The sequence below is a fragment of the Artemia sp. Qi Xiang Cuo genome, chromosome 11 (assembly GCF_049724085.1).
Source record: "Artemia sp. Qi Xiang Cuo chromosome 11, ASM4972408v1, whole genome shotgun sequence".
Classification (NCBI taxonomy): domain Eukaryota; kingdom Metazoa; phylum Arthropoda; class Branchiopoda; order Anostraca; family Artemiidae; genus Artemia; species Artemia sp. Qi Xiang Cuo.
Window position 1 is genome coordinate 25,314,185 of NC_142804.1, and position 25,863 is coordinate 25,340,047.

The following is a 25,863-nucleotide window of genomic DNA, read 5'->3' on the forward strand; positions in this document are numbered from 1 at the left end:
TCTACCAAATCGTCTTGGGTTTGGCTGATATTTTGCATTAGATAACGTCCTGGGAAATGAACATTTAAACGTTGAACGAAATGGCTCTTTTTCTGGATATTGACGGGTTTTAATTTTTATTTAAATGCTGAAAAACATTGACGGGAAAGAAAAAACGGGTTTTAATTTTAATAAAACAGTGAATAAATAACAACAAAAAAAGACCTAATTAAAAAACACTCCGAATATTTCGGCCTCACGTCTGGGAGCCTTTCTCAACGGAAAAAATAGAGAAAAAGAATTATTAAAAAAAAAATAACATACATCGAAATACAACAAAACTAAACACACGAAGAGAGAGAAAAACAAAAGAAAAGAAAAGAAATATAAATAAATAAGTTGGAATCAAACTCATGACGTGATTTTGATTTCTACTTATTTATTTATATTTATTTTCTTTTCTTTTGTTTTCTCTCTCTCTTCGTGTGTTTAGTTTGTTGTATTTCGATGTATGTTATTTTCTAAAAAAGAACATTTTTTTTTTTTTTACTTTTTATTCCGTTGAGAAAGGCTCCCGGACGTGGGGCCGAAATATTTGGAGTGTTTTTAATTAAGTGTTTATTTTGTTGTTATTTATTCACTGCTTTATTAAAATTAAAACCCGTTTATTCTTTCTTACTTTTTCGTCTAATTCTGGATCATAACGACGTCGATATATATATATATATATATATATATATATATATATATATATATATATATATATATATATATATATATATATATATATATATATATATATATATATACAGTAGAGTAGTCTCATCTAAAATTCGTTTCAACCGTTTAATTTTGGATCGACTTTATAACGCAGTGTCCCTTCCCCATTTCCTGTATATAAGCCCGTTTTGGAGAATTTTTCCCGAGCCAGAGAAAAGAAAGCTCAGATCCACGTTTTTTAAGTATGCGAAGTTATTGTTGCGGCTCCCGCCGTGGACAAGAAATTCGCGCCTTGTTAAAAATTTTAAAATTGCGGACCCAACGGTAGCTATAATTGAACAAATTAAACGGTACAACGAGAAAGTCTCTTCCCACCCTTGGTACCGTTTGCTAAGGCAGTAAATCTATGTCCATTTAATTTTATTTCCACATGTCTTGTCATATTTAGTCTTTTTACCGCCTTGTATCACATTTAGACTAGTTGATTGAGTCCGTTGATAATGAATTGAAGTTATCAAGTATTTTGCTGTAGGTTAGGTTAGGAAGTTATCAATCATATTGCTTATGTTTCTTCAGTACTTGGGAGTTTAAAAAGTAAAATTTTTTACGTACCTGCAGTGCAGTGTATAATTGAGTTTTTGTTTCTCGTCTTTGTTATTTGTTCGATTATGTGTAATGTGTTGTAATTTATTTTTTGTGTGTGTTTTTTCTTTTTTAGTGATACTCCGTCTTTTGTACCTTTTTTTGACGGGTAATAAATAAATAAATAAATAAATAAATATATATATATATATATATATATATATATATATATATATATATATATATATATATATATATATATATATATATATATATATATATATATATATATATATATATATATATATATATATATATATATATATATATATATATATATATATATATATATATATATATATATATATATATATATATATATATATATATATATATATATATATATATATATATATATATATATATATATATACAAAAAATTATAAAGAAATACTGAATGATATTTTAATATAATTCCTCTTTCGCTTTTCTTTTTTGGAATTTTGAATTTGTAGACTGTTTTCAAACAAGCTTGAAGAACTTTAAATCTGTAATTGGTTCCGGATATCAATAAAAGACTTTTTTATAACTCACATCTGGACCAGTGTTCATTCGTTCCAGAATTGTCTTTGTTCAGTCACCTCTGTGATTTTATTAAGGAAAGAATGAAACTCACTTGGTATGTAATTCTTTATAGCTTCACTAGTGTGCATGTATTTCACAAGTTTTGCCTAACATAGGGATACCATATAGATCTTATGGTAGAGGTTCCACTGTGCCAGGTACAAAAAGTAAAGCCATAAAATCCATTGAGGCAGGTGGTATTTCTTGTGAAGAGCCTTAATGGAAGGTATTGCTTGGAAGTATTTTGCTCGATTGAAGGTGCTTTTGCTTGTAGATTTACAATGACTTACATTTATTGATGACTACTTTGCATGGATTTGGAAGTTTCTATTTGGTTGGTGGCTCGGTTATACTGTTTGGTCCTAGGTAGTTGGACAGATAAGTAAGGTTAAAACCTCGTTCAAGTGCGCATTTGTCTCAATTGCTGGATTAGGATGGCAGTCTTTTTTTTTTTTTTTTTTTTTTTTTTTTTTTTTTTTTTTTTTGCCAAGTAATTACCTCTAAAACATAATATATATATATATATATATATATATATATATATATATATATATATATATATATATATATATATATATATATATATATATATATTTATTTATTTATTTATTTTCAGTAAAGTACAAATTATGTACTGGCCATGAGAAGGCATAGGGGTTTTTAGCCCTAATCAGGCTAATTTCTGCTCGTTTTGAGTTTGACTCTGTTATTTATTATAATTTTTGTTCGTTTTATGTTTCATTTATTTATTTATGCTGATTGGTGGTAGTTTTACGCTTGATAGATTATTTGATTGTATTTTCGCCCATTTTTGGTTTAATGGAGTTCTTTACTTTTCATTGCTTTTCAATTAATTTTCAATTTTGTGGAAAAAGTTTTTCTAATTAATTCTCTATAAATTTGGAGCAAGCTTTGCCAAATGATTAAAATAAAATTATAGTTCTTAAAAAACCGTCTTTCTTTTCACCGAGCGATGCTCGGTCCCCTGGTACTTTTTTTTTATAATGGTTCCAAGTGTGTAAAATAAAGTGGAAAGATTACATCTAAAACTATTAAAATAAAAAAAAATTGTTTAGTCTTAGAACAAGGGAAATAAACAACTAGAATGAAGGGGGAGGATGATCTTGGGGAAACTTATATCCTGAAATTCTGCTTGTCTGAGAACCCAAGTTGGAGATTTCAATCCCATGTCTACAAAATAAGAGATTCCGAGATAGCCCAATGTACCTTGTGGCCGGAGACTATGTCTCTTACCTATCGAATGATTCTGCCTCTTTTAACTTTAAAGCTGCTGCTTATAATGGCATGAAGAAAACTTTCTTAGAAAATTTAATTAAAATATAAAAATAATAAACACTCTTAATTATATTAAATTAATAAATAAACTCTCTTAATTTAAAGTTTGAAAAGCTCATAATTTCTCAAAGAAAACAAAACAGCTTTAACTCAATTTACGTTGCTAGAACAACATGAAGTGTCACAGCAGCCTTTTGTCGATATAAGAACACGACTTAGACTTTTTTTTTCGTCTCCATCGTTGACGACGGAAGGACAACAGTTCCACTTTTTGCCTCTAGACAACTTTTGCAATGAATGAGAATTTAACTCGTTTTAGAACATTTACAGTCCAATTTGTTCCAATATGCACCGCTACAAAGAAGTCGTCAGACCTCAAAATATTAAAAATACTGTTTATAAAAAAAATGATGTATTCGTCTGCTCTTCAGCTTCAAATACAATTTTCTATTTCGTATAGATTAAATTTTTAATTTCTTACTGTTGGCCAACTTTCTAATATTCTTTAGTAGTACAGGGACACTTGAATTTTAGGAGGCGCATATAATACAATTCCTCTCTCTCAGTCCCAAATACAGAAAATTAAATTGTACTCAACAAAAGTCTTTAACATTTATGGTTCGTAGAAGAAGATGGCAGCGCTTCGGAACAGTGAGACAGTGCTCTTTTTTGTATTTGCATATTTTTTCCCTTTACTGTTCCAAGAAAAAATTTCGGCAAAGTGACAAAATTCTCGAACGTCTCAAGTATTTTCACTTGAAACTAATGTCAAGTTCACCTGCTTACATGAAGCCTTCCACTCGAAAGCAGAAACTTGGTTTGCAGAAACGTAATTTTAGCAAAACAACTATGTTATTCCTCTCTGAGACTGACTAAACCTTCACTTCAGCCTATACACTCTAGGCTCTGGCTTAAGGACAATAAAAAACCCCAAATGTAATATTATTCATATCAATCCGGCCTAAGGTCCCCTACTTTCCGTAAAAGCTAACTAGGTTAGACTCATATCCCTTTCTTTTAATAAACTGAAATCACTGGCAGAGAAAAAAGGACAAAATCAAAATGTTTCCTATGTTTAATTTTTAAATTCCTTAAGAATCTATTTTAAAAATTGAGGAGATTTTCTTAGTAAAATAAGATAAGATAATCGTTTATTACCCACTTGCAAGGAAATAACAAATAGCAAATTTTGACAAAAAAAATAGCTAATGAACTTATCATTCCCGTTGCAATGTTAGCACTAGAAACTGTACACAAAATAACAAGCAAAAAAAAAAAAAAATCATAATAACAAGATTAAGGGACAAAGATAAAAAAAATTAGACAAGGGGTTTCTAGGCTTGATGCCTTCTAACGTCATTGAGGCATAGATGCATGCGCAACTTGGTGTATTCAGAATAATCAACCCATAACATCAGCCAATCTTTTTTGGCTTTTTAAATTAAACAAAACTGCTGTAAGGAGTACTATTAAAACTTAAAATGAATAGAAATTTTTCCGTATAAGAAGGGGGTTGCCCTCTCTTCAATACCCCACTCCTTACGCTGAAGTTTTTAGTACTTTTAAAAAAGCTTCTTATTCTAATTCAACGACCCTTATGTTTCAAGAGAGTTAGGACAAAAAGTATAATTATGCCGGGATATCGGCTCCCCCTCCATGAAAAATTACCTTCCCCACGGAAAATTCTCCATGGAAAGTTCTTCCCATCTAAATTTCCCCCCCCCCCTTATACAATTTCCTCGGACAATCAATCACATCATCGCTCGAAATTCACAACGAAAAAGATCCTGCAGACTGTTCCGGCTGAAAATTCTTCTTGGCATACTTTCATTTGAAAAAGACTTTAATTTCTGATCGTTTTTCAAATAATGCCGGAAATCGTCCATCCATAGAATATTTACATGAGAATCTCCTCCCCTCAAAAGATTCCGCGATAGGAAGTATCACTATTGAGAATTTATACCACAGGAAATTTCTCCATGAAAAATTTATCCCTCAGAAATCCCCCCTAAAAAAATCCTCCAGAAAGTTCCAACCCCACTGAAAATCTCCCCGGACGGTTCCTCTTAACATCTCCACATTTAAAATTAAGTCAGCAAAGAGAAAGTAAGACAGATAAAAATAATTTGTAAAGGAATTCTGGCAAATTCTCCCAGAGTAGAATTCTCCTTGAAACTTAACCCTGGAAATTTTCCCTGTGGAAAACCCCCATATGAAAATTTGCCCATCCCCTCGATAAATGTATGTTTACCTCCCAATGACAAATACTAAGAGTAAACAATGGCCAAATTTCATAACTTACAGCCTTTTACCCAGGGGCTGGGGAGGGGTTAGGCTAACCCCAAAGGCATAGCTACTGATATTTCAACTATATTAAAGAAAATCGCCATCACAATATTAACATCAGACGACTATGGGTAGAGAAGGGGCGTTGGAGGGGGGCTAGTTGCCCTCCACTCTTTTTGGTCACTTGAGAAGGTCACTAGAACTTTTAATGCCCGTTTAAATGAGCCTTCTTGCGAAATACCAGGACTTCTGGTTCGATAAGATAACGTCTGAAAAAAAACACGCAGCCACGATCTTTCTTTTTGCAAATAACTCGAAGTTCCATATTTTTGAAGATTATGGATTTAAACCTCTACAGTAGGGTTTTCTGATACACCGAATTTGATGGTACGCTCTCCATTAACATTACTCAACTTTTAGGTGGGAGGGGTTCTCCTTTTCCGGAAATAAGGCAAATTTTCACAGTCATTTAGCTTTTGATGGATAGCATTAAACTTATTGAATCTTCTATATTTGGAATGAGGCTAAAAAATAATTATTTTAATGCATCTATTGATATCAATGCTCCATATTTTAAAGATTGGGTTAACATTGGGCGGATTCACTCCTTACTAACAGTTTGTTGCCATGAGCTGTTTGATAATAAATTTCAAGGCATAGGATTTGGATTACTTGTTTTATTGAATTAATACTAATCTGGGTAACAATAACACAACCTGAATCTTAACTTATTGAGTCAAGACAAAATTTTGCTTCTAAAATAAACTCAATCTCCACTGAAATTGCAAAGCATTCTTAACTATTCTCTTTTTCATAGGGTAAAGTCTTCATGAGAGCTAATACGCTCTTATTATTCTTCTAGGTTCACATACCATCATTGCAGGAAAACATATTATCGCCACATTCGCAATTTCACGACAATTTGTTGGAAAGTGAACGCGAGGGGGGTCCGAGTGTGGGGGTAAGTCCGATTAGTATAGAGTCCCCCAACACTGATTATGACACTATAGTGGAGGATATCGGCCTAAGCAATGAAGTTTTAGACCGTGTTTCAAACCAACTCCCATCAATAGATATCGAGAGGGTGCTAGAAGACACAATACCCACTCCTCACAGTGAGAGTGATATGGGGATGAAAGTGGTGCCGGCTCACCGCCGGTACTACCAAAATTGCATTTAGTCAATGCCGCTTTTCACAAAATTTTGTTGGCCGCTTTGCACAAAAACATTTTGTTTGCACAAAATGTTTATACATCTGAGTTCGGAAACCCATTCAATTCCCTTACAAGTGGTAGTATTCATACGGATCCCATTAACCTAGCGCCTTCCTATGTCAGCAAGATTCGGGCGCTTCTCCAAAACCATATGCGAGAGGCGGGGGGCAGGGACAGTATTAAAGCATTCATCAAATTTAAAATATTTTTTTAAATGCAAGTAAGGGTGATTTGAGCAAGTGTCATCTGGAAATAAGAATGCAAATGCTTCATCTTGACTCCCATAATTTGAGGATATTTTTTCCGATTGGATGGGGGAAATTTTTAATAGTCTGTAGGGTGCAATAAAAACGGGAGTGGGTTGATGGTTTTATTTATTGTAAATTTGAAGTAAATATCACAAAATTTAAAAAAAAATTTGTTTTAAGGGTAGGGAGGGGGAAGAAAAGTTATACAAAATATAATGTAAATTTGAGGTGGTATCAAGGTTTACAACACTTTCCTTTTGATAAGGGCATGGAGTATTTCAAATATTCAGTTCTTGTCGTAGGGCATAAACCCGAGGAAAAGGATGTTAGTAAGACAAAGTTGGCCGATTGGGTAGTTATTGGCGGCGAGGAGGGAGCAGGATTTCATAAAGCAGAATTTAATTGTTTAAAAGGACAATATCCTGTAACACTAAAGAGGATTGATATTTTTGAGAGGGCCAATGAATATTTGAAGATTGGGGTTATAGTGTTACAATTTGATGAAGGTTACGAAGAAGGGAAGCTTAGTAAAAAAAAGGGGTAATATATTCCGAAAGGACTCAGTCCTTTACATCAGTGAAACTCTGGTTATGGCTTCTTTACGAGCCTGCCAAAGATCCTCATTCAATAAGATATTTCTTTCCAATCCCCCATATTAGAAGGCTTTTAAGTAAGGGTAAAAATTTTAATCAAAGGAAGACCTGCTATTACCGTCCAACGTGTTTGTCTAGATTTTATACAGAGTTGAAATTGAAAAATTATTTGAAACTCTGCAAGCATCATGGGTACCAGTCCGTGGCAACGTTTGCAGGAGACAACCTTGCTGTTTAAAAGTTTTCCGAACACGCTCCTGCAGAGCAATAAGGTGACATTAGACATTGAGGCTAAACTCACGGATGTGCACGATCCATCAAATTTCAGTCGTATCAAAGAGCATGAATCTATTACAGTCTCCTTTGCCCATGCGCGAAGAGACTCTAATACCATGCAATTGGTAGATTTAGTCGAGACATTGAGTGGGGAATATTGTATTTGCACAGCTATGGATGCACTTATTAAAACATCCAAATAAGGAAATTTCAAGGCTGCGTAACATATATTATCCAATGAATCTATCACCAGAGGACGAGTTGGCTACTAAAAATCAAGATATTTGTTGGGTTTGCAAGAAAAAATTAATCAGAGGGTTGCGAAAACACGGGACCACGACCATTTATGTCAGGAATTTCCATCAAGAGGGAGTAAATTTCGGGGGGGGATGCGGAAATTCGTGTAATATAAATGTTAGGCCACAATACTTTCTACTGGTTTACATGCACAATTCCAACTACGATTTGAAATTCATATTACCAGCGTTGGCTTGATTGCAGAAAGATGAAGTTGTAGATCACCCAGATGGTTGTTTTTCATATAAAATCATACCTAAATCATCTGCAAAAGTCAATAGTCTTAGAATTTGAATGGAAAACAATTGATAATGGTAAAATGCGTTTGAGTAGAATTTGTTTCTTAGATTCCTATAGTTTCTTCCCCTTTCTTTAAGCCAACTGAATCAAGTACAAAAACGATGATTTTAACGTTTCCCACTCCTCAAACAGCACTTTCCGGATGAATTAGGTATGATTTATTAGCGTGTAGGGGCATATACCCATACGAGTTCTACAGCTCCGCCTCGAAGCTAAATGAGGAAAAAATTCCGCCCGTCACTGACATTGATAATTCACTTTGCGATCGTCAATGTACCACTGCCGATTATGAATTCGCAAAGAGGGTTTGGGCTAAGCGAGGGTTTAAAAATGGGTGTGAAAATGGGTGGAATTATTGTAAATTGTACCTGGCTAGTGGTGCATTGACGTTGTTGGATATTGTCTGTAAAAAAAACGGACAAAATTTACGAAGAACTGGGTTTAAATATTGAGTATTATTTTTCAACTCCTCATCTGGTGATGGATTTAATTCTTTAAATTAGCGGAGCAGAAAAAGGTCTGATCGCTGATGTGGATTAGCACCTGTTTGTAGAGAGATCCATGTGGGGAGGGTATGTTTTCCACGGGGATCGCATGCTTGAAACCGGCCCACTGGATAACGCACCGGTGAAAAGTAGAATGCCGTTTACTTGGATATGAGTTCCCTTTAGCTGTCGGCAATGTCTCCTTTTATTTGTCATGTAGGAATTATCAATGGCTTGACAATCCCTCTATTTCAGATTTCCCCAACATTCACAGTGTTGACGAGAATGGACCCCAAGGGTGGTTTTTCAAAACTGATAAAGAAATACCTCTGAAACGTCATGAATCGGTAAAGGACTTTGTTTTCCCATGCATAAATAGACGGGTGCCTAGGGACTCTTTGAGCCCCTACAATTTATCCTTAGTAGAGAATATGGGTTTGCACTGTACACCTTCAAAACAAAAGCTTATTGCCGATCTTGAACCAAAGTGGAATATTGTTCTACACCGCATTCTTCTACGGTGGATGCTGGCCAATAGTATCAATGTGACAAAGATTCATAGAGATCTCCAGTTTGATCAAAAGCCTTACATGAAAACGTTTGCTAACTTTTGTCAAGAAACGGTTTGGAGGGAAAACAAAAGTCGGAAAAGAGATCTTTAAACTCATTTTGAATTCGGCCTTTGGTAAGGTGTGCGAGAGTGTGCGCAACAGGAGCCGATTTGACGTTGTAACCAACCCAATATAATTTCCCGAATCATTGGAGATCCGAACTTCACATCGTTCACGATAATACTCTCCAATGTGGTCCTTTTACATAGAAAGAAAAGAAACGTAAAATTAAATATTGCCGCGGGCAGTGCCTTATTAGAAATTTCAAAAAAACTCATGTTGGAGTTTTATTACAAAATGTGTAAGCTCCAATGGCCGGGGGAGGGACAAGTTCAGGTGTGTTCTGGAAACACCGATTCACTTATGTTAAAAGTTAAAACAGATAATCTGTAACACGATTTGGAAAATGGAGAGTAAATTAGCTCTAGGATGAATTACACACAGCTGAGTCCACTTACCCGGAGCTAGTGAGGCGCCAGGCCCCAAATATATTCTTTAAATTAATTTTGAGACTATGAGTGACTTGGTATCCCACTGTATGTTTCCCGGTCCGAAGGTGTACTGCGTGCCAACACACAATGAGGTTACCAAAAAAATCTTGAAGGGGGAGCCGTCACAATATGTAAAAGAAAATTTAAACATGAGTGTTTATAGGAACTGTATAGAGAATAATTTAGTTTCAAGAGCGAGTGTCAATTCACTCTTTAAAACCTAAAAACTAGATAGTTCAGGTCACGAACAATACCATGCCCACCATATCGGAAAAAGTCTATATACGCCCGGACGGTGTTAGGATACTACCCCATGGGTAATATCGTATTTCAAATCGAGTTAAATGTGTAAATTACAGGCGACAACAAGGTCTAGAGAAAGCCTTATACATGGGAGAGGGGGAGAGGAGCCGCCAGTGGGGGGAGGAGGACTGCTTTTCCGTCTCTAGCTCAGCACTGCCTCTTTTATAGCTAGCCATTTTCCAGTGTTTTTATATGTATATATTTATTTACATTTATATATTTTATATATATTTTTTTCGTTGCGCAAAGAGGTAATTTTAAAGTGTTTATTTATTTTTAAATTTTTTATGTTTTACTACCCTGGCTTCGTTGCCGACCACCACGGGTGGCCTATCGGATGCCACCTGCCTGCCGCGATACCTTCCGCTTACCACCGTAGCGATCGCCCCGCCACAGTGTTTATTTTTTAGTATTTTCATTGTAATTATGTGTTTTCGAGTTGTTGTTTTAAAATGTGTAGTGCATTTTATTATCAATTAATGTAGTCATGTATTCTATTTTCGGAGTATTTATTCAAGAGATTGAGGTTAGGTTTGGTTTGTTGCATTTTTACCTTGGAGGAGTATGTATCAGTTTAAAACACCATTCAGATCCTGTCTTTGTGGACCGTCAATGTCGGGCAAAACGACACTATTAAAGAAATTACTTCAAAACCGTGATAAAATTTTTTTAGAAAACCTGAAAAATATCTATTATTGCTATAATGTATGGCAAGAATCCTAGGAAAAAATAAAGAGCATTGCATCAAGCATAAAATCCATACAAGGACTTGACGTGTTTAATAATATTGCACCAAACTCGTGGTTGATTATTGACGATTTAGCTGAATCTAGTGAATAATGGTCTCAGGCAATGTTACAATTATTCACGGTCCGAACACATCGTAAAAAAATTTCCGTAACTGTTTAACTCCATAATCTTTTCATCAGAGTAAGTGTATGAGAACATTGGCTCTGAATTGTACCTACTATATCATCTATAGAATTGTTCGCGATTCAAGTTCTCTTATAACTCTAAACAAACAAAGCTATACTTGCGAGCCAAAATTTTACATTCTGCGTACAATCAAGCTACTAATAAACCTATTGGATAAATTATATTGGATCTGAATCAAAATCCGTCCGAAGAGTTGGGTGTTGTGCCTGATATTTTCGATAATGAAATCACTGTATATCTACCCGTGAATAGTAAAAAAGATCATTAGTTGCCATCATGACGCTGCAGAAGCTACATAAAAACAGACATTTATTTTCCATCCTAGCCAATTCAAAACCGCGGCTTAGGAAAGCCATTCTCCTCAGTTTTGACGGCTGAACTGGCAGCAATAGTTGAATCATTAGAGGTGGTCAAAAATATACCTCTCCATTCCAACAAAGTAGCAATCTTCTCGGATTCTCAGAGTGCTCTTGAACTAATTAAAACTTTAACCTGGGACGAAAAGGACACAGATTTGCAGGAGATAAGAGAACAGCTTCATTCTCTATATAAGATTGACCTAGCAGTGGCTTTCCAGAATATTCCTAGCCATGTAGGAATCCACTATAACGAAAAAGTGGACGTTCTTGCCGCAGAGACTGCAAAGTCGATCAACCCACAGCTTGCTCAAAATTATCCAATCGCACTTAGAGATGCAATTAGAAACCGCCATCCTCATAGAAAGCCTCCTCCTGCTTTGGCTCCAATTTTCAAAGAGCCTGAAATAAATCGGGCGTACTTTAAAATAAAAAGCCTAGCAGTCATACTGAGAAGAGAAGAATTCAGACGCAAGCAGTATAGTGACCCAAATTGTAGACTCTGCATCCTGACTGATCAAACTTTACAACACCTTCTCTTTGAATGCACTGCAAGTACTCCTGGCTATTGCACTGCATGGTTATTGCATTATTGCACTGATTATTGCATTGCACTGGTTATTATATGCACTGCAAGTACTCCTGGTAATTTATAAACTACGTACCCTATCCCAAAATTCAAAATTCCACTAGATATTAACCTGATTGTGGATGCTCCATTGCCAGCCTCCATTGAAAGGAAGTTTAATAGAGAGGCAATTATGTTTTAATGAATATAGATGTTCTTTGAGTGAGTAACTTCTTCCGAAGTATTGTAACTTTAAAGAAGAGGGGTCGACAAGCAAAAGATGAGGAGGGTCCTGTCGCAAGAGCCGTAGAGGTACCTGCCGAGTTTACTCTTAAATTGGTGGGAAATGGTAGCAGGAGCCTACGCTTCCCTTGTTTGGCCCTTATGAAAAAGCCAATTTAGTTTTCTCTCCCCCCCCCCCTTGGAAGAACATAAATTTAATGCCATGGAGGAGAATCCACCAACTTGGAAGCCAGAAAGACACTAAATGATGGAGTCCAAGTGATCTCTAACGAAGAAGAAGAAAAGTGCAGATAGAAGCGGAAAGGAGTCCGTTTAGGATTCCAGGTGCTTTTTTTAAGAATAACAAGATTCTCAAAAACGGTATTGACAAGGAATTCATTAATCTCTTATCAGAACTTTGTTTAGATTTAATGGAAGGTAATGTTCAATTGTCGGATGGTGTTAGACAACAGACAAAGCGGCCTCGTTCACTCTTACGGGCTATAGCCATCAAGAAGAAAAGAAATTGCAAACGAAAACGAATTGTTGAAGAGGGTAGTAATTTCTTTTCATTGTTACAACCGATAATCGTTGGACTTGTAAACATTATTTTCTTGATGGCTAAACACTATAAATTGACGCCAATTGATATTGCTCATCACCAAAAGAGCAATTTGAAGATAATCTTGATAACTTTTTTAACAATGAAACAATTAACGATGATGAAAAATGAATTTTGCTTCAAAATACCCTACGACTTGTCAACAAACATAAACCTTATCGTGAAAAACCGCTCAAAGTATATGTCATTGATCAACCTTCTGAAGGTAATGAAAGTTTTGAGTCTTTGAAAAAGCTGAGAAAAGAAGAAGAAGATTTAGTAACAAGTGTTGTAATCATGTTGCCTCCATCCCATCTTGAGCAAAGTAAAAGACTCTTGACTTTCTCGCTAAAAATTAACAAATTGACGAGAAAAAGAACGAATTTATAATCCATGGCAAGAGTTACAATTTAATGATTTTTTTTTTATCAGAGTTGATTGCAAATCGTAAAAGACTTGAATGCTTTGATAGTCATTTATATAAATTTTTAAAGTCGTCAATTTTTCTCAAAAGTCTTATTGGGAATAAACATGCTTTAAAACAATTAAGGGAATCGTAAGAAATATCAAGAGATATATCATTGGATAGCACGCCAAGTGAGGCTGGTGAAGGTATTAAACAAACGCATCTTTCCACATCTTTCAATACGCAAAAGGGTAGCGAGCGCTTCACACCGCGATTACGTTCAAAATAGAACAAGTTCTGAAAGATGTTTATGAAAATATCGGAGAATCAGGAAGTATAAGCTTTCCCACTATACGTTCTAAAGTTACCGGAACTGAAAAGAAGCTACCAAAGAGTATTTACAAAGCGAACCCAGTTACACTCTTCATCAAAATCATAGGACTAGAGGTCGTGACTATCGAAAAACTAAAGCCTTTTACCCTCTGAATATTCTACAAGCAGAACTTTTGACTCTAGACACGATTCAATGAGGCCATAATAGACCCTACAAGTATATTTTATTTCCAATAAGTGTTTTTAGTTTCTATGCATTTGAAGTTCTATTGCAGTCAAAGAGAGGTGCCCTTGGATCCATTTTTGAACAAGATTCATGTATAAAAATTCAAACAGATCGGGTGGTGAATTTGTTAATCCACCTGTAAAAAGGGTTTATTTGAAATATAATACAGTACTCTATCAGAGTAATAGTCCTATCGAGGTGGCATTGACTGAACGTTTGATACCAACTATTCTGTTTTTAAATTCAAGATATTGTAAATTGAAAAATACAGCTGCTTTTATTCGAGATTTAGATAAAACCATGTTGGTTTATAACCAATGTCCTCATCGATCCCTGTCCAATGTTACCCCTATTAAAGTTCATCGTAGCGACAATAGATGATTTTGAAAAAAATATTCTAAGGAAAAGGCGGAGAAGAAAAAATCTAATGTTGGTGATACTGTCCGAATTAATCTAACAAGAAGAATTTTTAAAAAAGGGCAATTACTTATGGTCCACTGAACTTTTTAAATTTTTAAAAGTCTTAAACACTATACCTATAACATATCATCTTCGTGATATGAAAGATGATGAGATTCTTGGTGGTATTTATTATTTTAAATTGCAAAAAGTTGGAAATAGTGAAATCTATCAAATCGAAAAGGTATTAAAGACTTGTACTCGGAAGGGTAAGCGACAGTTGTTTGTTCGCTGGCTAGGATACAACTAAAATTTTGATTCCTGGGCACACGTGACGTTCATAATGTCTAATGAGTTTTATATAACATTCATTTCAAATGTTTCTGACCCTCTCTGTGACGATTTGTATAATACGAGCGATTTTTGGACCAAACTCTCTCCTACCTTTAAATTTGAGGGAAGGTATGAAATTGCTCTTGCAGATTACATTATCAAAAATACATATGATATTCTAAGAAAGGATCGTACATATATATAAAATTAGGCCACTTGATTGGCCACTAGTTAACGATCAACGGATTGAACAGATTAATTCATATGAATATTCCTTGAGTTTGGGAGTATGAATGATTTATGTCGTGCTATCAATAGAAGAATTTCCGCTCGGCTATTAAACTAGTCGACTTTCAATTCAACTTTCAATGGAAGAGGTCAAAATCTACATTAGTTCACCTATTGACAATGACAAGGTTCTTTTCAACGATAATCTAAGAGAGGCTTTTGGTTTTAAACAGGATATAATCGATTGTAAAGTGCTGAAAGCGCTAGTGGCATGAATCATGTCATTTTCGCAGACTATCCACCGGGCTTCTCCTCGGACAGTTGTATATTTCTTTATGCATCGTTTGTTGAGAGATCAAGAGTCCAATACCATTGTCCCCCTCCTGTGTGTTCTTGAATGAAAAAGCTCTAATGAACTAATTCAGCACTAAAATACAAAGCATGGTCAATACGTTGCTGTCAGTGTTTTGAGATTGGCATAGCATCCGCACGAATTTAAGATTAATCCATGCGATCCTACAGCAGACTCAAAAGGTTTATCTTTGGTAATGTTCATATGTTTACTAAATAAGTTTAACTAGGGATAAAATACATTTTCTTTGTGCTAATATTAATTGTTATGTTTCTATTCTTGGACAACGGCAATTTGGTCATTGAATGGACTATTACAGGGGTCGCTCGTCAATATCCGGTTACGGTCTCAGCAATTGGTTTGCTAGGTTGTTTCGCTCTGAACTACCCCTGGCTAAGAAATATATTGCACCGTTTGCTGCAGAAAATTGCGTCTTCTTCCCTACAGGATTGGGCATTTGGGAAGGATTTTCAAGAAAGTGTTTCACAAAATCTCAGGTCCAGCACACGATCCCTTGGCGAGCGATTGAAATCAAGACAAAGCGAAAAAGGTTTAAAAAGGATGTGAAATACTTCATCACTCATCAGTCTCAACCCATCCCGGAAACACAAAGCATCAAAAAAGAAAGTAAAAAGATCGAAAATAGGATTTCTTTTCCTAGAAAATGGCATTTCTACCACATTAAGAATCTCATCCTTCAGTCAACTCATCTCTAAATATTTTAAACGTACAAATTTAGATGTCAGTGTAAACACGGATACTATGAACAATTTTATCCGCAACAACCGCTCTCTGAAAATTTCCATTTTCAAATTTATTCCAGTGAAGATTATTTTATAGATTTGACTTTAATATTTATAGATTTACATGTCATTGTTAAAAAATATACAATGATAAACCAAGTACAGCCGAGGGGTTATTCTATAAAATTTGTATACTACGCAATTTTTTTTAGACAATCAGTGTCTAAATAAATTGAATATTGGTGAGCAGAAGCAACAATCTTTAAAATTATGCAAGTTATACACATGTCATGTTGATGAACCCAATGCCGTATAAGCTTTTGAGAGATATGGCTATTGGATGTGAATGTAAAAGGGACACTGACACTAGCAATATACTTAGAGATTTGACAACCAGTGGAAAATATAAATATAGAAAAAATATATAGAAATATACATAAATATAGAAAGTGGAAAAAAATATAGGATATTTAACATACCTCAATGGCTGCCTCCCAACGTTAAGAATGATATAAAGCAACAACTTACCTTGTCAATTTTATTTTGCAAAAAGTAGTTGGCCCTGCACCCGATGTAATAGTTTCTCCCACCTCAGCAAAATTTCATGCACGAAAACAACAAGTTATGAGTTCTTTTGCTTTGGCAATTGAGAAATTAAGAGCTAGTGGAAATAATATAAGATTGCTCGTTCCTCATACAATCTCGAATCAACGACATATTGCTAAGAGTACACGCACCTACACCCACTCATCATTTATCAATGAAGAAATTCTTGCATGACTTGCTTTGGCTTTTGTAAAAAGTGCCAGTGCCATTGGGTCATGGACAAATTCTCTGCATAAATTTGAAATGATTGGCCTTGCATCTCTTACATGCAAAGTAAACAAAATTCCACTCTACAATATATACTCTCATAAATCCTACAGAACCCTATCTGAATTGACAATGTAATCCCTAGATCGAGATTCAAAATTATTCGAAAATGGTATACCTGAAGAAATGTTTGCGAAAACTCATGGTATCATGGTATTGGATTTATCCGAACCTCAAGATATGAGCATTATCCGAACGGGGAACGTGCGTTTAGAGTTTAACTTTGCCGAGCTATTGGAGGAAAGTATTGCATTAATCTCGCTAAATCAATTTGAAATCTATTGGGAGATTACCCTTGATGGCAGTGTTCTATTAGACTTGGTGCCGAGAACAAATGAAATAATCAATGTATTTAATTTGGATCCTTACATGTCCAAAGACAAATCCTGTTGCATACCTTCGGATTTCCTGGAGCATAATCAAAACGTTAATAATACTCTTATCATTGTTAATAACAGTCCATCAACTGTAAAGAGGGGACATTGGTTATACATCTTTCAAACCAGAAAGATTATAGCATTTTTCGATCCTCTTTGCCTACCGTATATATTCTACATGCCTCACATTAAAAATTTTCTTGAGCAAAGTGGAAAATCTATTATTCAAAATCGGAAGTGGGTACAAGATTCATCAACGAAAAGCTATGGCTTTCATGCACTTTTATATTTTATTTTTATATATCGTGGACGTACTTACAGTCAATTCATCAAGATTTACGACGACAATCCCTGATTGAACGACTTTCTAGTTGAAAATACTCTTTCCTACTTAAACAATATGAAATTCGGTGCCCTAAAAGTGAAATTCTTAAGAAAAAGTATTCAATTTTTTTTAATAGTAAAATTTGTAGGTACAAAACACTGTGTTCTTTAGATTTCTTCTTCTACGCATAGGTAATCATCAGAAACGATACGTGGCAGCAGGCCGTCAGGATTTAACTTGTATTCATCTTGGCATGCAAAGTAAGGGTTACATTTTCTACAATATAATTTAACTTCATTTTTATAAAATCTCTTTGTAAAGTCAATAATACTATTTTGATTAATGTTATACAATTAACGTGTTTCAATTTGCTTATTTGAAGCAATTCTCATATGAAGAATCCCTTTCTGTAACAGACAAAAAAAGTCTGTAGGTTTATAATCGAAATAGCCAGTATCTTCACAGCGATGTCGTAAAAAAAAGACTCTTTTATTATTCCAGCAATTGAGGCATAGACCAGGTTTTTTTCCCAAAAAATTTGAAAGCCGCGACGGTACCAGTCTCTTAAAACTAAACTGAACTCACGTTTAGGATTTTCATAATCATGCCAGGCCGTCCTGGCTTAGGGGACATCCGCTGGGTTGAGAATTCTTTGTCCAAGAAGCCAGTCAGTGGTGTGACTCTGTAAGCTTAGCCAGAGTCAACTCATCTCTAAATGGGTACCTGGAGAAATCTGGGGAAGTTAGGCCGGAAGGTTGTGCGAAAGCACAGGATGGCTGGCCCCCAGCCCCTCCATTGCACTTCCTCGCTGAAGCGCCATAAAAAGGAGATCAGCAAGGCCGGTTTGGACCTGAAGGGTCTAGTTCTGGCATACTTACTTTGCTACTTTCTACTTAATTACAATCATGCCAGGGTAAGTATTTTCCCAATGATCACATTTATCATAGTGCCAATTGGAGCATAAGAATCCTTTATTATGAGAGTCACAAATCTCTTCAAGACAGGAATTACGGTCTTTAATTTGCAAATAATATCCTCTATGCAATTTCCATGGCTTGCATAATCTAAACTTTTCATTATATTCATCAGCAAAAGTAAAATTCTCACAGGGTGACCAACTGCCCAAAATATACAAGCTTAATGGACATGTGGAAACGTTTTTAGATGTTGACTGTCTCACTTCCAGAAAGAAACTGACTCAGGATCAAGTAGTCTAAGTAGTGCGTAAAAGCAGATTGTTTTCCTCAATATAATTTGCTAACGCATTTAATCCGTCTTGTAGTCTCTGTATATGCACTATATTCACTTTAGCAACAAAGCATAACTTTTCTTCCGACTTGAATCTGCTTAATGATATAGCATATCCTGCATATATCTTGTCCCATTCTAGGGTTAGTCGGCAACCCCTTGTAATCTCCACTGCTACTTTTGGCACTCGAGGTCCCATCTCGCTAACGCTTTCAATATCCAATAATGTATAAGCATCCATTTTGATGTTGACATGCTGAACTCTTTTTTATTACTGAAGAAATAATAGGACAAATGTAATCCTGGGTGTCTTCCAGAAAATCAATGTGCCAAAAATGGTTACGAATCGCAACCAAATGACGGTTGCTAGGAGAAATATTGGAACACCTGGGGAGTGTCACAGGAATGCCATGTTAATTTTCCTATCAGTGCGGTTAAAATCCCATGTTAATTTTCCTATGGGCCTATTTAAAGCACATAGGGCTGTGATCGGAATATTGCCAGCTGGAAACAGGGCTCTCATAGGAATCCTATGGAAAAGGGATAGCGCTGCGTTCGGAATCTTGCCAATACTGATACAAATTTGCTTCACCTGGAATCCTGGGAATCTTGCCAGGGCATGCCCTCGGAGCCTTGCCAGGGGTGTTATCGGAATTTTGCCAGGGATTTCGTGATGCCGCAGGGCTGTCAGAGAATAGCCTAGTACCTACACCTCCTACAAGTTTAAAAAAAGTATCCGGACCGGGATTCGAAGGGGCCAGGCCCCGGTCGGAAGCAGAGTGGGAAGCAGAAATATTTTGACCATTACCGTTGATCACAGGCAGTGTAATCGCGATGCCTAAGTAAAGAACAATGTTGGCATAATTTATTATTATTATCATTTTTTTCCTTTAGACCAGGGCAATTCGTATCGAAGGGATTATCGTAGAAACTTTGAAAAGGGCTCATTCGATTTGAAAATAGAGTGGATTGTGCCCTTTTTAGTAGTCGAAAGTGATTGGAAGCAACTAACACCCCTTCCACGCCCACCATTTCCCCAAACACATCCAATCAAAATTTTGAGATAGCCATTTTGCTCAGCAATTGATTTCCAACTAGAAATTATGTTTTTGAGGAGGACATTCCCCCACAGCTCTCAGGACAAGGTTTGTAAGTTATGCCCTGGGGGCGTATAAGGTATTTATAGAAAGCATTGTCGTAGAAGCTTAGAAAAAGCTCATTCGATTGGAAATTCAAAGGGCTAGTGCCCGTTTTAATAGACAAAAGTGATTGGAGGGCAACTAACCCCCCTCTCACGCCCACCTTTTCCTCAAGCAAATCCAATCGAAATTTTGAGATAGCCATTTTGTTCAACGTGATTGAAAGTTCTCGAAATTCGGTCTTTGAGAATGACAACACCCCCCCCCCCCACAACCCTCAGGGCAACGGTTGTAAGTTGTGCCCTGGGGGCATATAAGGTTATTGTAGAAAGCCTTGTCGTAGAAACTTCAAAAAGGGCTCATTCCATTGGAAGTTGAAATGGCTAGTGCTCTTTTTAATAGTCGAAAGTGATTGGAAGGCAACTAAAACCCATTCCAAACCCATCATTTACCAAAACACATCCACTCATAATTTTGAGATAGCCATTTTGTTCAAAGTAGTTGAAAGGTCTGATAATTATGTCTTTAAGCATGCCACTAAAACTGCAGCCCTAAGGGTAAGGGTTGTAAGTTATGCCCTGGGGGCATATAAAGTTTTTACAGAAAGCTTTGTCATAGAAACTTGAAAAAGGGCTCATTCGACTGGAAATTCAAACGGCTAGTGGCCTTTTTAATAGTCGAAAGTGATTTGAGGGCAACTAACCCCTCTCTCGCGCCTATCTTTTCCCCAAACACATTCAACTAAATTTTTAGATAACCATTTTGTTCAACTTAGTTAAAAGTTTCAGAAATTAAGTCTTTGAGGATGATAACACCCCCCCCCCAGAGCCCGCGGGGCCAGAGTTGTAAGTTATGCCCTGGGAGCATACAAGTTTTATATAGACAGTGATGTTGTAGAAACTTCAAAAAGGGCTCATTCGATTGGAAATTAGAAGGGTTTGTGCCCTTTTTAATAGTCGAAACTGATTGGAGGATAACTAACACCCTTCTCAAACCCACTATTTCCCAAAATAAATCCAATCAAAATTTTGAAATAGCCATTTTGTTCGACGTATTCAAAAAGTCTGGAAATTATGTTTTTGAGGATGACACTCTCCCCACTGCCTCAGGAAAAGGGTTGTAAGTTATGTCCTGGGGGCATATAAGGTTTTTTTTTATAGAAAGAGCTGTCGTAGAAACTTCGAAAAGGAATCATTCGATTGGAAATTGAAACGGGTAGTGCCCTTTTTAATAGTCGAAAAGGATTGGGGACAAGTAACCCTCCTCACACCCAGCATTTCCCCAAACACATCCAATAAAAATTTTGAGATAGCTATTTTATTCAACGTAGTTGAAAGGTCCAGAAATTATGTCTTAGAGGATGACAACCCCCTCATAGCCCGCAGGTCAAGGGCTGTAAGTTATGCCCAGGGGTATATAAGCTTTTAATAGAAAGCGTTGTTGGGCTCATTCGATTGAAAATTGAAAGGGCTAGTGCCCATTTTAATAGTCAGAAGTGATTGGAGGGCAACTGAACTCCCGCTCACACCCACCATTTCCGCGAACATATCCAATCAAAATTTTGAGTTAGCAATTTTCTTCAACGTAGTTGAAAGTTCTGAAAATTAGGGGTTTGAGGATGACAACGCCCCCTCCAGCCCTCAGGGCAAGGGTTTTAAGTTATGCCTTGGGGCATATAAGGTTTTTATTGAAAGCGTTGTCGTAGAAACTTCAAAAGGCACCCTTCGTTTGGAAATTGAAAAGGCTAACCTTTTTTAATAGTTGAAAGCAATTGGAGAGCAAATGACTCCCCTCTCACGCCCACCATTTCCCCAAACGCATCCCATCAAATTTTGAGATAGCCATTTTCTTTAACGTAGTTGAAAATTGTGGAAATTAGGTCTTTGAGGATGACAACCCCCTCACAGCCCTCAAAGCAAGGGTTGTAATTTATGCCCTGGGGGCATATAAGGTGTTTATAGAAACCGTTGTTGTAGAAACTCAAAAAGGGCTCATTGGACAGGAAATTGAAATGGCTAGTACCTTTTTTAATAGTAGACATGATTGGAAGGCTTGACATTTTTATAGAAAAAATTGATGTGAGTACAATGTATTTTTTCTTTTTTTGTTTAGACCAGGGCACTTCGTATCGAAGAAGTTGTCTTAGGAACTTCAAAAAGAGCTCATTCGATATAAAATAGAAAGGGCTAATACCCTTTTTAATAGTTGAAAGTGATTGGAGGGCAACTTGTCCCTCACCCACGCAAAACCTTCCCATTTGCCCATTATTTTTTTAAACTAAATGTTGCCCTAAGATTAATTGCATCCAGGCTATCATAGACAGCGCAATCTTGCTTCCTAAGTAAAGAACGATGTTGGCACAATATATTAATCATTATATTTTTTTTCTTTAGAGCAGTTCACTTCATATCGAAGAAGTTGTCACAGAAACTGTCACTGGGGCAACTAACCTCCTGCTCACGCCCACCATTTCCACGAACATATCCAATCAAAATTTTGAGATAGCAATTTCCTTCAAAGTAGTTGAAAGTTCTAAAAATTAGGGGTTTGAGGATGACAACGCCCTCTCCGGCCCTCAGGGCAAGGCTTTTAAGTTATCCCTCGGGGCATATAAGGTTTTTATTGAAAGCATTGTCGTTGAATCTTAAATAGCGCTCATTCGTTTGGAAATTGAAAGGGCTAGTGCCTTTTTTAATAGTTGAAAGCGATTGGAGAGCAACTAACGCCCCTCTTACGCCCACCATTTCCCCAAACACATCCAATCAAAATTTTGAGATAGCCATTTTTTTAACGTTGTTGAAAGTTCTGGAAATTAGGTCTTTGAGGATGACAACCCCCTCACAGTCCTCAGGGCAAGGGTTGAAATTTATGCCCCGGGGTCATATAAGGTGTTTATAGATAGCGTTGTCGTAGAAATTCAAAAAGGGCTCATTCGATTGGAAATTGAAAGGGCCAATGCCCTTTTTAATAGCCGAAAGGGATTGGAAGGCTTGACATTTTTATGATAAAGACCGATGTGGGTACCATGCATTATTATTATTATTGTTTTTTTTTGTTTAGACCAGGGCACTTTGTGTCAAAGAAGTTGTCTTAGGAACTTCAAAAAGAGCTAATTAGATTTAAAATACAAAGGGCTAATGCCCTTTTTAATAGTTGAAAGCGATTGGAGGGCAACTAGTCCCTCACCCACGCCCACCCTCCCATTTGCCCATTATATTTAATTTTTATTAAACATAATTTTTATTTATTACCCGTTTAGTTTTAATTTTTATTACCCATTATGTTTATGTTTCCGGATATTATGTCTTTGAGGATGATGTGTTGTAATAGAAACTTCGAAAACTTCGAAGGACTATTGCCTTTTTTAATAGTCAAAAGTTATTGGAGGAAAACTAATACCCCTCCAACGGCCACAATTTCCCCCAAAACAGCCAATACAAATTTTGAGACAGCCATTTTGTTCAACTAAGTTGAAAGGTTCGGAAATTATGATTTTGAGGATGACAATCCCCTCACAGCCCTCAGGTTGTAAGTTATGCCCTGGGGCATATAAGTTTTTTTTATAGAAAGCGTTATCGTAGAAGCTTCAAAAAAGGCTCATTCGATTGGAAATTAAAAGGTCTAGTGCCCTTTTCAATAGTCGGAAGTGATTGGAGGGCAACTAACGCCCACCATTTTCCCAAACATATCCAATCAAAATCTTGAGATAGCAATTTTCTTCAACGTAGTTCAAAGTTCTGAAAATTAGGGGTTTGAGGATGACAACGCCCCCTCCAGCCCTCAGGGCAAGGTTTTTAAGTTATGCCTCGGGGTTTATAAGGTTTTTATGAACGCGCTGTCGTAGAAACTTCAAAAGGACTCATTCGGTTGGAAATTCAAAGGGCTAGTGCCTTTTTTAATAGTTGAAAGCGATTGGAGAGCAAATAATTCCCCTCTCGCGCCCCCCCATATCCCCAAACACATCCAATCAAAATTTTGAGATAGCCATCTTCTTTAAAGTAGTTGAAAATTGTGGAAATTAGGTCGTTGAGGATGACAGCCCCCTCACAGCCCTCAGAGAAAGGGTTATAATTTACGCCCTGGGGCCATATAGGCTAAGGTGTTTATAGAATGCGTTGTCGTAGAAATTCAAAAAGGGCTCATTCGATTGGAAATTGAAAGGGCTAGTGCCCTTTTTAATAGTCGAAAAAGATTGGAAGGCTTGACATTTTTATAATAAAGATTGATGTGAGATCGATGAAAGGGCTAATGCCCTTTTTAATAGTTGAAAGTGATTGGAGGGCAGCTAGTTCCTCACCCTCGCGAGAGTCTGAGGTTATTATAGAAAGCGTTGTTATAAAACTTCAAAAAGGGATCATTCGATTGAAAATTGAAAGGGCTAGTGCCCTTATTTATAGTTGAGAGTAATAATTGAAATTTTGAGATATTCACTTTCTTCAACGTAGTTAAAAATTCTGGAAATCAGGACTTTTAGACTGACAACCCCTCAGAGCCCTCAAGGCAAGGGTTGTAAGTTATACCCTGGGGGCATATAAGGTTTTTTTTATAGAAAGTGTTGTCGTAGAAACTTCAAAAGGGGCTCATTCAATTGGAAATTGAAAGGGTCAGTGCCCTTACTAATAGTCAAAAGTTAGTGGAGAGCAACTAATCCCCCTCTCACGCCCACGATTTCCCCAAAAACATTCAATTAAAATATTGAGATAGCCATTTTGTTCAACATAGTTGAAAGTTATGGAAATTATGATTTTAAGAATGACAAACCTCCCAAACCCATCAGGGAAAGGGTTGTAAGTTTTGCCGTGGGGGCATAATAGGCTTTTATAGAAAGCATTTTTTAGAGACCTCAAAAAGGGCTCATTCCATTGGAAATTGAAAGGGCTAGTGCCCTTTTTAATAGTTAATAGTAATTGGAGGGCAACTAGCCCCCTTGTCAAGCTCACCATTTTCACAAACACATCCAATCAAAATTTCATGATACCCATTTTATTCAAAGTAGATGAAAGTTCTGGAAATTAGGTTTTCGAGGATGACACTCCCCCAGAGCCCTGAGGGCTGAGGTTGTAAGTTATGCCCTGGGGGCATATAAGGTTGTGTATAGAAAATGTTGTCATACAAACTGCAAAAAAGGCTCATTCAATTGGAAATTGGAAGGGATAGTGCCCTTTTTAAGAGGTTAGTTGAAACTGATTGGAGGGCAACTAACCTCCCTCTCACGACCCCTCCCACACCCAAAATTTCTCCAAAAACATCCAATAAAATTTTTAGATAGCCATTTTGTTAAACAACTACGTTAAAAAAATGGCTATCTCAAAATTTTGATTGGACGTGTTTGGGGAAATGGTGGGCGTGAGAGGGGCGTTATTTGCTCTCCAATCACTTTCAACTATTAAAAAAGGCACTAGCCCTTTCAATTTCCAACCGAATGAACCCTTTTGAAGTTTCTAAGACAACACTTTCAATAAAAGCCTCATAGGCCCCTGGGGCATAACCTAAAACCCTTGCCCTGAGGGCTGTAGCGGGCGTTGTCATCCTCAAAAACCTAATTTCCAGAACGGTTTAAGAAAATTGTTATCTCAAAATTTTGATTGGATGTGTTCAAGGAAATGGTGGGCGTGAGCGGGGGGTTAGTTCTCCTCAGACCCCTTCTGACTATTAAAAAGGGTACTAGCCCTTTCAATTTCCAATCAAATGAGCCGTTTTTGAAGTTCTACGACAACGCTTTCTATAAAAACCTTATATGCCCCAGGGCAATTAAATGGCAACATAAATTACAATAAATAACCGAGTCAATCTCAAAATGAGCAGAAATTGACATGAGCAGGGCTCAAAACCCCTATACCTTCCCAAGGCCAGAACATAATTTGCACTTAACTGAAAAAAAATACAAATGAAT

The 25,863-nt window shown here is 36.4% G+C and overlaps 1 protein-coding gene across 1 annotated transcript in view; it reads right to left on the minus strand.

Annotated features, from left to right (window-relative positions):
- GABA-B-R2 (gamma-aminobutyric acid type B receptor subunit 2) overlaps positions 1–25,863 on the minus strand; it is a 302,526-nt gene that overhangs the window by 274,930 nt on the left and 1,733 nt on the right. The window lies entirely within an intron of this gene.